Source organism: Elaeis guineensis, chromosome 5, assembly GCF_000442705.2.
Source record: "Elaeis guineensis isolate ETL-2024a chromosome 5, EG11, whole genome shotgun sequence".
In the NCBI taxonomy this organism is placed as follows: Eukaryota; Viridiplantae; Streptophyta; class Magnoliopsida; order Arecales; family Arecaceae; genus Elaeis; species Elaeis guineensis.
The window spans coordinates 12,177,382-12,189,254 of NC_025997.2; the positions used below are offsets into that span (position 1 = coordinate 12,177,382).

Genomic DNA, 11,873 nt, shown 5'->3' on the forward strand with positions numbered 1-11,873 from the left:
CAAAGCTCAAGGTAACAAACACAAGCACAAACACAAGCAGTGGTACTACTTATTTTGGGGAGAGGGGGAATAAGGTTTTAGCATTCGGCTTTTTGTTTTTTTTTTTTCCCCACCCTTTTCTCCACCCAACTGCTTTTTAATGGTCGCAGTAGAAGGGGAGTTAGTGTCAGCTACTCTTCCTCGTCTTCTTCCTCTCTTTTAACACACCCATCATGCTTTCCTCTTTAGCTTTTTTATTTCTTGTTTCCTCTCTTTCTTTTCTCTTTAGCCAGTGCAGAAGTGAGTTGATAAAAGAAGAAGAGAGGAGGATAAATAGGAAGGAGTAAAAGAAGAGGAAGAGTAGTCTTTTGTTCTAAAATTCCATGGACGCCTACGAGGCGACGAGGATCGTGTTCTCCAGGATCCAGAGCCTGGATCCCGAGAACGCCGCCAAGATCATGGGGCTTCTTTTGATCCAGGACCACGGCGAGAAGGAGATGATCCGCCTCGCCTTCGGCCCCGAGGCCCTCGTCCACTCCGTCGTTCTCAAGGCCCGCAAGGATCTCGGCCTCCTCCCCCCCTCCACCCCCCGCCGCCTCCCCGCCCCCATTCCTCCTCCCCCGCCAGAACTCCTCCACCCGACTCGGCCTTGCTCCCCCGCCGCCGCTCTCCGTCTCCTCCCCTCCTCCTGGCCTCCGCCCCCCGTCTTCTCCCGCACCAACAGCAACGGCAGCGCTCTCAACGGCTCCGTGGACGACGTCCTCGTCCAGAACCACGCCGACGAGCTCGTAAGCCCGAGCAATCCTGCCGTTGCCTCGCCGTTCTACGGCGGGGGAGACCTCATCGACGAGTTCCAGCTCCAGGACCAGCTCTCTTTCCTCAACGACGCCCAGGTCTCCTCCCCCCTTCCCATCGGCCCCAAGTCCACCGCGGCCAGCGACCTTTTTTACCAGGACGTCGAGTGCCGGAGCCCGAGCGGCGACGGGAACGGGATGCTCTACCCCTACGGGGTTGGCTGGGGGGCCAACGGCCACCACCGCCGAAGCTGCTCCGTCACCGACCTCTGCCTTGGCGCCGATCCCACCGGCGCCTGCTTCGGTTGGAAGCCCTGCCTCTACTTCGCCAGGGGCTACTGCAAAAACGGCAGCGCCTGCCGTTTCCTCCACGGGCTTCCCGACGACACCGCCGCGGCGGTGGCCGCGGGGAGCAAGATGGATGCCGTGGTGGAGCAGCAGTGCCAGGAGCTGCTGCTGAGGTCCAAGAGCCAGAGGCTGGGCGGCGCTTCCCAGCTCATGGCCTCCGCCTTCCCCTACTCCCCTACCGTCTCCGTGCCGCCATCTCCCTCTTCATCGAGCAAATGCCTCAACTTTTTGCTCCAGCAGCAGCAGAATGAGAGCCAAAGGTATTTGCTTTTATTCTTTCTCCCCTCTTGACGCCAAAGATCCAATTTTAGCATCCCAGTCCATGAATTGATCTTAATAACATGCTGGCTTTCGAATTCCGGCAGGGCGGCAGCGGCGGCAGCGCTGATGCTGGGAGGCGACGAGTCCCACAAGTTCGTTGGCCGGTCTAGAATGGAAAGGAGCGATTTTGCCGGCATGGTGAATCCGGCATCGAGGCAGATTTATTTGACCTTCCCGGCCGACAGCACCTTCCGCGAAGAGGATGTCTCAAACTACTTCAGGTTGGAATTATTTCGCTGCTGCCTATTAAACACAAAAGCTTGTTCATCCGGGGGGGCTAATCTTCGCTGCTTTGTTCCTGTTCCAAAATGAAGCATTTACGGGCCAGTTCAGGACGTGAGGATCCCATACCAGCAGAAGAGGATGTTTGGGTTCGTGACCTTCGTCTACCCGGAAACGGTGAAGCTGATCCTGGCCAAGGGGAACCCTCACTTCGTTTGCGACGCCCGGGTCCTCGTCAAGCCCTACAAGGAGAAGGGAAAAGTCCCCGACAAGTACAGGCACCACTCCTCCCCCCACTTCCCTCCCGACTCGAACAAAATTCCTAGCTTTTGATTCGTGTTTGTTTCCTAGCTTCATCTCTAATTCTGTTCCTTTCTGGCCGCAGGAAGCAGCAGCAGCAGCAGGCCGAGAGGGGTGATTTCTCCGGCTGCACCACCCCTACCGGCCTCGACTCCAGAGACCCCTATGACCTTCAGCAACTCGGTTAGTTCCTCTCTACTCCATTTCAATATATAAAGCGAGCATTCTTTCTTTTCTTTCTTTTTATATTTACTTTACTGAACTGGAGTGGATTGGAGAGCAGCAGCAAGGATGCTGTATAACAGCACCAGCAGCCAGGAGTTGTTACTGAGGAGGAAGCTAGAAGAGCAGCAGCAAGCAGCGGAGCTGCAGCAGGCCATTGAGCTCCAGAATAGGCGATTCATGGGCCTCCATCTCCTGGACCTCAAAGCCAGAAGCCTCTCCTCCTCCTCCATGCCCACCTCCACCACCAGCTCCACCATTGCCGCTCCTCCAACCATCACCATTCCTCCTCTGGATTCTAGAAGCAATGGTGGAAGCCAGGAAGGCTCGCCATCGGAAGGTACAAGTCCTTCAGGTTAAGTGAGCTAATTAGTTGGATTTGATGGGTGGATTAGTTATGAGTGCAATTAAGTGGTTCTATACTCGTATTGTTGTTTGGGTGAAACGGTGGAGTTAACGAGGGTATGTTCTGTTCACAGACGGCAAGAGCTTCGGTGAGACGCCTGGCACGATACCGGACCTCAAGAGAAACACTTCTTCCCATGGACTGCTTCGCCAGACGCCAGTCAACGCTGCAGATAAGGAGGAATCTCCCAGTGAGACGACCCCAATGAAGATAGCGATTTCCCAAGAAAGGTAATATAATAATTGAAAAGCCTCTCCCATTTGCCCGTTATTATAATACTATTATTATTTATTATTATTCCCTCCCTTAAATGCCTTTAAGAAATAGAAGGTGAGAAAAAATAGGAGTGACAGCGATGGAAAGAGAATAAAAGACACTAGAAAGAAGGCCAAAAAAAAAAAAAGGGGCAAGAAAGGTTCTCCTAGGATTATTAACGCTAGGGAAGCTCTTTTTTTTTTTAATTTTTTAAGAATATATTTTGTTATTTTGTGTAACGGGTTCTATCATCTAAACTTTAACAACAATTTGGCAGTGCTGAGCATAACCTGCCGGATAGTCCCTTCGCTTCGCCCACCAAGACTTCGTTTACGCTCGACTCGTTCTCGGCTGGCGAAGCCGATAATCTGGCGGCCTCCGGCCGCTGCTACGGCTTCCTCCATTGGCAGCAACATCAGCAACAGCGGCAGCAGCAGCAGCAGCAATAGCCATCTCTTCACCTCCACACTGCTGCCGGCTACTTCTACACTGGATATGACCACCTTCAAATCTTGCTTCTTCCAGATGCCCAGGTAACTTGCTTCTATTATAGTAAATTTGTCTCAAACTTACATCAATGTGTCCTTCATTTCCTAAAAGTACTTAAAATGCTCGATTTGACTAGGTTTTCGTCCGGTCACGGAGCGATCGGAATGTAAAGTGGGGGTCAGCCTCCCAAATCAAAGTAAGTAGCAGTCCATTTTCCCACCATTGTATTCCAATCAACACTTAATTGATGGCATTTTATAGCTGAGCCGTTTTTCATTGCTTGTATGTTATGCTGCAGGAAGGAAAGAGTGATAGTGGAATGGATATAGGAAAAAGAAGTTGCAGTCAGGATAGATAGTTTTCTGAGGGTTCCATAGTTTTTGTTTTTTATTTTTTAACAGCTGTTTCTAGACTATAAGTTATAGAGTGGCCCTCCACTGTCTCCCCAAGCCCTCAATGCCATGGCGTAGTGCAGCTGCTTTCAAGAAAGGAAACAGGGATAGGGGTGATGAGGAGGAAGAATGGGCAAGGAAAACTACAGCTCGGTCGTCATCAGCAATCAGCTATCAGCCTACCACCAATACAGCATTACTAAAAGCCTACTACTTTCTACTACTATTACTAGTACTAGTGCAAGCTAGCTAGCTTACTACCCTTCAGCTACCATCCATCAGATACTTAACATTTGAATATGGAGTACAGACACCAAACAGAAGAGAACAGGACAGGACAACAGAAGCCGGACTGATTTCCGAAAGGATAGCTAAGCAAAGCAGAGGAAAGGACCACACCAAGCGGAGGAGAAGACAAAGGATTACGGAGTAAAGATTTTATTTATCACCATGAAGGCTGTCATCATCCTCTTGCGTCCTCTCTCCTTCCACCTTCCATTTGGCTTTTTACTTTTCCTACTTTCATCTTTTTTTCTTCTTCTTTTAAATCTACTGTAGGTAACAGCGATAAAAGAAAAAAAAGTGAAGAACAATAATTTCAACTTCTTTTTTCACTTGTGTAGATGTAACATCTATAGTTTTACTCTCCTATTTAGTACTCATGCCTATAGTTTTTCTCGTCTCTTTAATAGTCTGTGCATGTCCTTTAGATGTCAGACCGTACCTCAGATTATTATCATGGAGTGACGAATCTTCTTTGCTCTTCTCTCTCTCTCTCACATTCTTCTCTTGGGTGGATGTACCGTGAACAGATACTGCAAGAGACTCCAATGACTAGGTTAGAATGAAGTGACCTGCACTCTAGAGTGGAAATTTTCCATGTGAGAATTCCCCTTGCATTGGTAAAGATAATTGCTATCTTGGGAATATGCCAGGCTTTTGTGGCTTTCTTTTCCTTTGAAGCTATCGAACGGTAACTACTCAGAAAACTGGGCATGCTAATATGGGACGTTATAATTTAGTTCTCAATTAATGGTGGAACGGGCGAGACTAGAAGCATGAGTGTTCGTTTGAGTTGGTCATACAATTCCTCAAGTCTTGTCAATTTTAGACTACATGTCGTTAGTAAGTAATAGTTTAAGTACTAATTAGACATAATAATTTAAAACACAAAAAACTCTCTGTCTCATCTGGCCAAAGTCATCATTTGAACTCAACTGGAATAGAAAATTATTTTTTGTTGTTGGTTTGATCACGTTAACTGCTAATTACCGAGGCTATGATGGCTGAAGCAAGCGGTAAGAAAAAAAAAATTTATGATCTGATGATGTCAAGCGGTGGTGGATTCCACTCCCCTCCCTTCTAACGTCAGGCGTTCCACTTTTCCCACGGTCGCAGATCCATTCTTTGCGGCCTCGCGCTCTGTCACGCTGCGGTCTCGTCTCTGCGCAGCTCCCGTAATTTATTCGGAGATCACGGGGGTGCATACGCTGTCCTGTGGTCCATTCCTCCGTCTCTATCTTTGGCCGAGCGGGCAATTTCTTTTACCTCTTCTCTCCCGCTTCCTTTCTTTACTTTCTCTTTAACCCATCATGGCCACCACCAATAGCTTTTGGGAGTTCGTGTGGGTCGTAGAGCGAGCCGGTGCCCGTTCCCGTTCCCTTTGCCTTTTCCTTCTTTTGTTTATTTTTTTCAAAAAACTTTGCGGTCAATTTTTTCGCTGGGGAATGAGATCAGAACAATCCGGTGATGTTGATGGTGATGGCGGCTTTTACTTGATGGGTTAGATAGATAGACTCGATGGACAGTAGAGAATGGATAAGCTCTGAGGCCAGCGTTTATGTGAGAGAGGACATTAATTGGTCCAGATGTTCACGAGATCCTGTATCCCCGACAGTGATTGGTCTTCGGTAAATTTTTTATTTTCACGTAAATGGTACTTTGTTTGTCTTTTTAAAGCAGACATCTAAGATTGTTCTTGCCAGTAATTGGCAACTGGACGTACCTTTTAAGAAACGCTAAAAGATGGCGAAGTATACGAAGTAATTGGTAACCTGACTGGGCTGGGGAACCATCTATACTCCTTTGGGAGGCTGTGGGTTGGGGCCGCGCGCGCGCTCTCTCTCTCTCTCTCTCGCTCTCTCTCTCTCTCTCTCTCTCGCACATACGAGGCATGTATTCGAAAAGATGATAAAATACGATTCAATTCATATGGATCCATCATAAATAAATTTAAATTTAAATTAAATAAATTTAAATTATAAATAAATTAATTAATTTAATATTAAATTAGATATAAATTTTAGATATTTGATTTATTTAATTTATTTAATTTATTTAATATTTAGATTGGATTGAGTTAGATAATTCATTTAACCTGTTTAACCTATTTTTTATCTATTTAATCCGATCTGTTCAATTCATTTAAGATCTGTTTATCCTGTTTAAAATCTATTTAATCTGTTTCTGACCTATTTAACTTGATCTGTTTAATCCGTTTAACTTGTTTAATCCGTTTAATTTAATTTGAACTATTTAATAAATAGATTAAACGGATTGAATTATCTATTTAATAAACAGATCAGATTCAAGTTTGAATTTTTGACCTGTTTAATATACAAGTCGGATTTGGGTTGACCATTTTTTAACCCGATCCGTTATGACCCAACCCGTTTATGATCGATGCGAACTGTTTGCCACCCCTAATTCGGAACCATCAGAATCTCCCCCATCTCCTCTTCCGGTTCTCTTACGCCCATGCAAGCAAGGGGCGGGGCGGTGGACGCTTGGAATCTCTCCCCCTCCAATTACCAATCTTTCTCGTCCTTGAGGGCATACTAATAGGGGAGGCAATCGGATCAGATCGGGTCATACACGGATCGTATCAATGCTGGTTGGATCAGAAAATTATCAACTCAAATCTGATCTATTATTAAACAGGTCAAAAATTTAAATTTGAACCCGATCTATTTATTAAACAGGTAACTCGATCTGATCCATTCAACCCATTTATTAAATAGATCAAATTAGGTTAAACAAATCGGATTAAATGGGTCAAAAAAGATAAAACAGATTTTAAACAGATTAAACGAGTCTTCAATGGGTTAAACAGATCGGGTTAAATGTGTCAGAAATAGGTTAAACAGATTAAATAGATTATCTGACTCAATCTGATCTAAATATTAATCGGATTAAATGGATCAGATATCTAAAATTTAAATCTGATCTAATTATTAAATAGGTTAAATATATCGATCTGTTTATGACCCAAATCCATTTAGTTTAAACCCAAATCTATTTATGACAGGTCGAACACGGATCGAATTGATGGATCGGATCATATTTTGTCAGCCTGTTAGTAGTTGGTATTTGCTCGATTTTAGATTTTTCCTACCTCAAATAATATTAATATTTTAGCCCCTAATAAAAAATTTTTGATAGCATATATCAATATCTATTTCCTAAAATGGAACCAACAACTCACCAAATCTCTTAATGCGGTTAACAGATGAATCCTATGGGTAGAGCAGGGTATGGTGCAACAGAGCTTTTCAGTATAATTAGGCCTTGATACTTATATTAGGTGCAGGTATTAGAAAGGAACAATAATTTTATAGCAGGTCTGCTACTATAAATCATGTAGCATAGCTGCAAGAATCTGCCACATGATCAGTAGATTTTCAGATCTCAAAGCAAGGTTTCTACAGAACAGATCTGTCCCAGATGGAGCTTCCGTCAATTCTTCCACATGAGAACAAACATTTTTAGCTGCCGCTACCTCTCGTCGCCTCCATCTCCGGCCATCATATCCGGCACGAATTGCTGATGACATGGCGGACTCTTGCAGCTCTGCTAAATGATTTATTACGGGAGAGGTGGTATCCAATTTTTATTCATTAGAAAGAGATGTTGTACTTATCGACTTTAAATCCGGCATATAACAAGGACAATGAACAGTCTTAAGTGCCCATAATGCTCACATAATGAAGTTGTGGGAGGCACGCAAGTGCTTGCACCATGATAGAAAAGATTAGGATATTATTATAAAAATGCCATTAGATTTATGAGTGATGGGTTCTTGGGTCTGGAAAGGACTTGTGGCCTAATATGTAAGGCTTAGTTTGTTCCTGACATCTCATTCCAGAAAGGCTAAGCATCAAGGAACATGGTTTTGGTTAGCTACATTGAAACACCATGATAAACTTTGCAAACAGTTAATTCCGATTAACTTTATGGTTAGTGACAGTTTTCTTAAGCTTTCTCGGATTTATTGAAATCAAGAACAAATTCATTGTGCTTCAAACGATCTCAGTTTCACTTTTGCATGCTGCAACGGTTCGGATTGTATCATTTATGCGAAAGAATGATTGTTTTTTTTTTGCGGCATCTATATCATTGGATTATGTCTTGCATAGATCTTAAGCATTCCAATCTCTTTCTTTCATCTATCTACATAAATCTCAATGTGGTCATTGTGCAAGCCACCAGTTGATGTTGCAAAAAAAAAAAAAAGAATTATTCTTTGGTGATGAAAGAGACAATCTAAATCCGGTGCAATGGTTGGTTCATAAGCATTTTGTTCCGGTGGCAGAAACAGCAAGAGCAAAAGATAAGCAGGATATTCTAGACCTCTGTATCTATGATTCTCCTGATCTAGCATTCTCAGAATTAATCACCCATTTGGGATTTGATCTTGTTAGGATTTGACGCCTCGAGATTTAGCCCACATTGAGCCTACAGCGAGATCCGCGATGAAAAACGGAGTCCAACGAGATCAAGATCACCCAAACAGAGTTCGGATGGAGGAGATACGAGCTTTTGAAGTCGGCACGAGACCCGAGGCAACGGAGGACCGCCGGCGGCGGCGCACGACCCAAGCGGGGCCAACGAGCGGGACGCGTGACTCAGGCGCTCGGCCCAGGCGGGCATGCGGCCCAGGTGAGCGCGCAGCCCAGCCCCTACGTGAGCGCGGCCCAGGCCCGCGCGCGGGCCGGCCCAGGCCCAGGCGCCTTGCCTGGGCTTGTACGTCGGTCCATCGTGGATCGAGCGATTCATGGCTGGGGCTGTGGACCGCATGGGCATTCCCATGCATTTTTTACGGTCCACGATACTATTCCGTAGATCGGTCGCAATCAGACGCTCAGAGAGTTTCCGGTGATGATCCAATAATTTGAGGCCTTAATTGGATTTGATTAGAACTCTTGAACCTAATTTAATTGAGTTTTAGCCCTATAAAAGGGCCTGAACAGTGAAGAAGGATGTGGTGATTCGATTTTTTGCTGAGGACGCCACACAGAACCCAAAAAGAGAAAGAGAGAAGCGCGCGTTGCTGAGAGAGAAGGAGCACGAGGCTCCTGAATAGCAGATACCAGGCACTTCAGGGGTTCAGGGGATCTTCCAAGAGAGAGAGCTTTTGTGAGAAGAACTTCAGCTGAGAGAGAATTGGGTGTATAAGGATTGAGGGTGAGGTCTTCTCTTGTAAATTTTTTTTTCATAGTGAAGTTTGCATGTCCCGTGGAAGCGAACTCTTTTGTGGCTGATACACGTATTTTGATTGTTTTTGTTTTGTTTCTTCTTTCTTCCTGCTGCATCGCGTGGTACCGAAAAAATCCTGAAAGGTGGTGTCCTGGCCAGACATCCACCCAACAAGTGGTATCAGAGCAAGACGGTATAAGGACGCAGATTGCAGCAGTGGTGAGTAAGACTGAAGATGGAGAAGACAGGATCAATCAAGATGGAGATCAACAAGTTTGATGGTAAGAGCAATTTCTCCTTGTGGCAGGCAATGGTGAAGGACATGCTCATCCAACAGGGATTGATTGACTCTCTCTTATGCGATGAAAAGCCGACCACCATGGAGGTGCGGGATTGAAAATCACTATAGATACTAGCGATGAGCACCATCAGCATGTACCTGACAGATGAGGTGGTGATCCATGTGCTGAGCAAGACTTCTCCGACGGTGTTGTGGTCGAAGCTCGAGAAGTTGTACATGGCAAAGTCTCTCACCAACACTCTTTTCCTCTGGAGGCAGTTTTACCAATTGCGGATGGCCGAGGGACAGAGCGTGCAGGAGCATCTCAGCCACTTCTAGAAGATCCTCACTGACCTTCTCAGCATTAGCGAGAATGTTAAGGAGAAGACCAGGATACTGGTTTTGCTGGCGTCGTTTTTCCCTTCATACGAGTCCTTGATGACTGCTCTTCTAGTGGAAAAGAGCACTATCAAGATGGACGAGGTCACCGTAGCGATACTCCAGAATGAGATTCTGAGGAGGGAGAACCCGGCTTTGAGCTCAGGTGGCGGTAGCTCAGCTTTGGTGGCTTCTGGAGGAGCAGGAGGTGGTAGACAGAGCGACAGGAGATCGCAATGAGGGCAGTCTAAGTCCAGGAGGGACTTGAGCAAAATTAGGTGTTACCGGTGTGAGAAGTTAGGGCATCTAGCCAGAGATTGCCCTCAACTCAAAAATCGGACGGTGGCTACTGTAGCAATGGCTGGCAGCGATTCAGATGGAGATATCCTGGAGATATCTGATGAGGTATCTACTTCTTCCCAGCAGTGGATATTAGATTCTGCATGCACCTATCATGTATGTTACATAGAGGAGCAGTTTGACTCCCTGAAGAACAGTGAGGGTACTGTATATCTGCCGGATGGATCGAGCTGTGCGATTAGAGATATTGGGACGGTCAGCTGGAGGATACATGATGGTGCAGTGAAGAGATTGGGGAAGGTCCGATACATACCCAATTTCAGGCGGAATCTTATCTCACTTAGCAGATTGGATTCGAAAGGCTACAGGACGATAGCTGGTGGAGGAATCCTGAGGGTGCTACACGACCATAGGATTATGCTGGAGGAGAAGAATGGGAGCAGAGGACATTATTACCTGACGGGGAGCCCAATGCGAGGTGGAGCTTCGGGAGCTAGGTGGAGCCCAGAGCGAGGTGGAGCTCCAGGAGACGGATTGGGCACGAGACAGGAGACTCGAAAAGACGAGAGGCAACGTCGTAAGGTGAGATTCCTATTGCCGCAGGACGATGCCCCGAGCAGGACTCAAGTCAGGAGGAGCACAGCATACGACGGAGATGGGATCGAGCAGCCTGGCTCGACTCCCATGTTTTCCCATCCATGATCAGCAGGCGATTGCCCTAGGGCATGGGGGCGAGGAGATCCAAAAGCTCTCAGAGTTTGGAGGAGGCCGAATATCGAATTAAGATGGAGATTGTTAGGATTTGACGCCTCGAGATTCAGCCCATATTGAGCCCACAATGAGGTCCGCGGCAGAAAAACGGAGTCCAACGAGATCAAGATCACCCCAAACGGAGCTCGGATGGAGGAAATACGAGCTTTTGAAGTCGACACGAGACTTGAGGTGGTGGAGGACCGTCGGCGGCCGGCGGGCCGGCGGAGCGGCAGCGAGCGACCCAGGCGTGGCCAACTCGCAGGATGCGTGACCCAGGCATGCGGGCGGCCAAGCTGGGCGCATGGCCCAGGCGAGCGTGTGGCCCAGCCCCTGTGTGGGCCCGCGTGCGGGCGCGGCCCAGGCCCGCGCGTGCGGGCTGACCAAGGCCCAGGCCCAGGCGCCTTGCCTAGGCCTGTACCCCGATCCACGGCTGGGCCTGTGGACCGCATGGGCATTTCCCATGCGTTTCTCACGGTCCACGGTACTATTTCATGGATCGATCACGATCGGACGGTCCAAAGAGTTTCCAGTGATGATCCAACGGTTTGAGGCCTTAATTGGGTTTGATTAGGACTCTTAAACCTAATCTAATTGAGTTTTAGCCCTATAAAAGGGCCTGAATAGTGAAGAAGGATGTGGTGATTCGGTTTTTTGCTGAGGACGCCGTGCGGAACCTGAGAAGAGAAAGAGAGAAGCGCGCGTTGCTGAGAGAGAAGGAGCACGAAGTTCCTGGACAGCAGACGCCAGGCACTTCAGGAGTTCAGGGGATCTTCCAAGAGAGAGAGCTTTTGTGATGAGAACTTCAGGTGAGAGAGAATTGGATGTACAAGAGTTGAGGGTGAGGTCTTCTCTTGTAAAATTTTTTTTTATAGTGAAGTTTGCATACCCCGTGAAGACGAGCCCTTTTGTGGCTGATTTACATATTTTGATTATTTTTGTTTTATTTCTTCTTTTTTTCT

The 11,873-nt window shown here is 46.6% G+C and overlaps 1 pseudogene; it reads left to right on the plus strand.

Annotated features, from left to right (window-relative positions):
- The first annotated feature begins 91 nt into the window (after nucleotides 1-91).
- On the plus strand, nucleotides 92-4,492 carry LOC140858070 (zinc finger CCCH domain-containing protein 53-like; annotated as a pseudogene).
- Nucleotides 4,493-11,873: the final 7,381 nt, after the last annotated feature.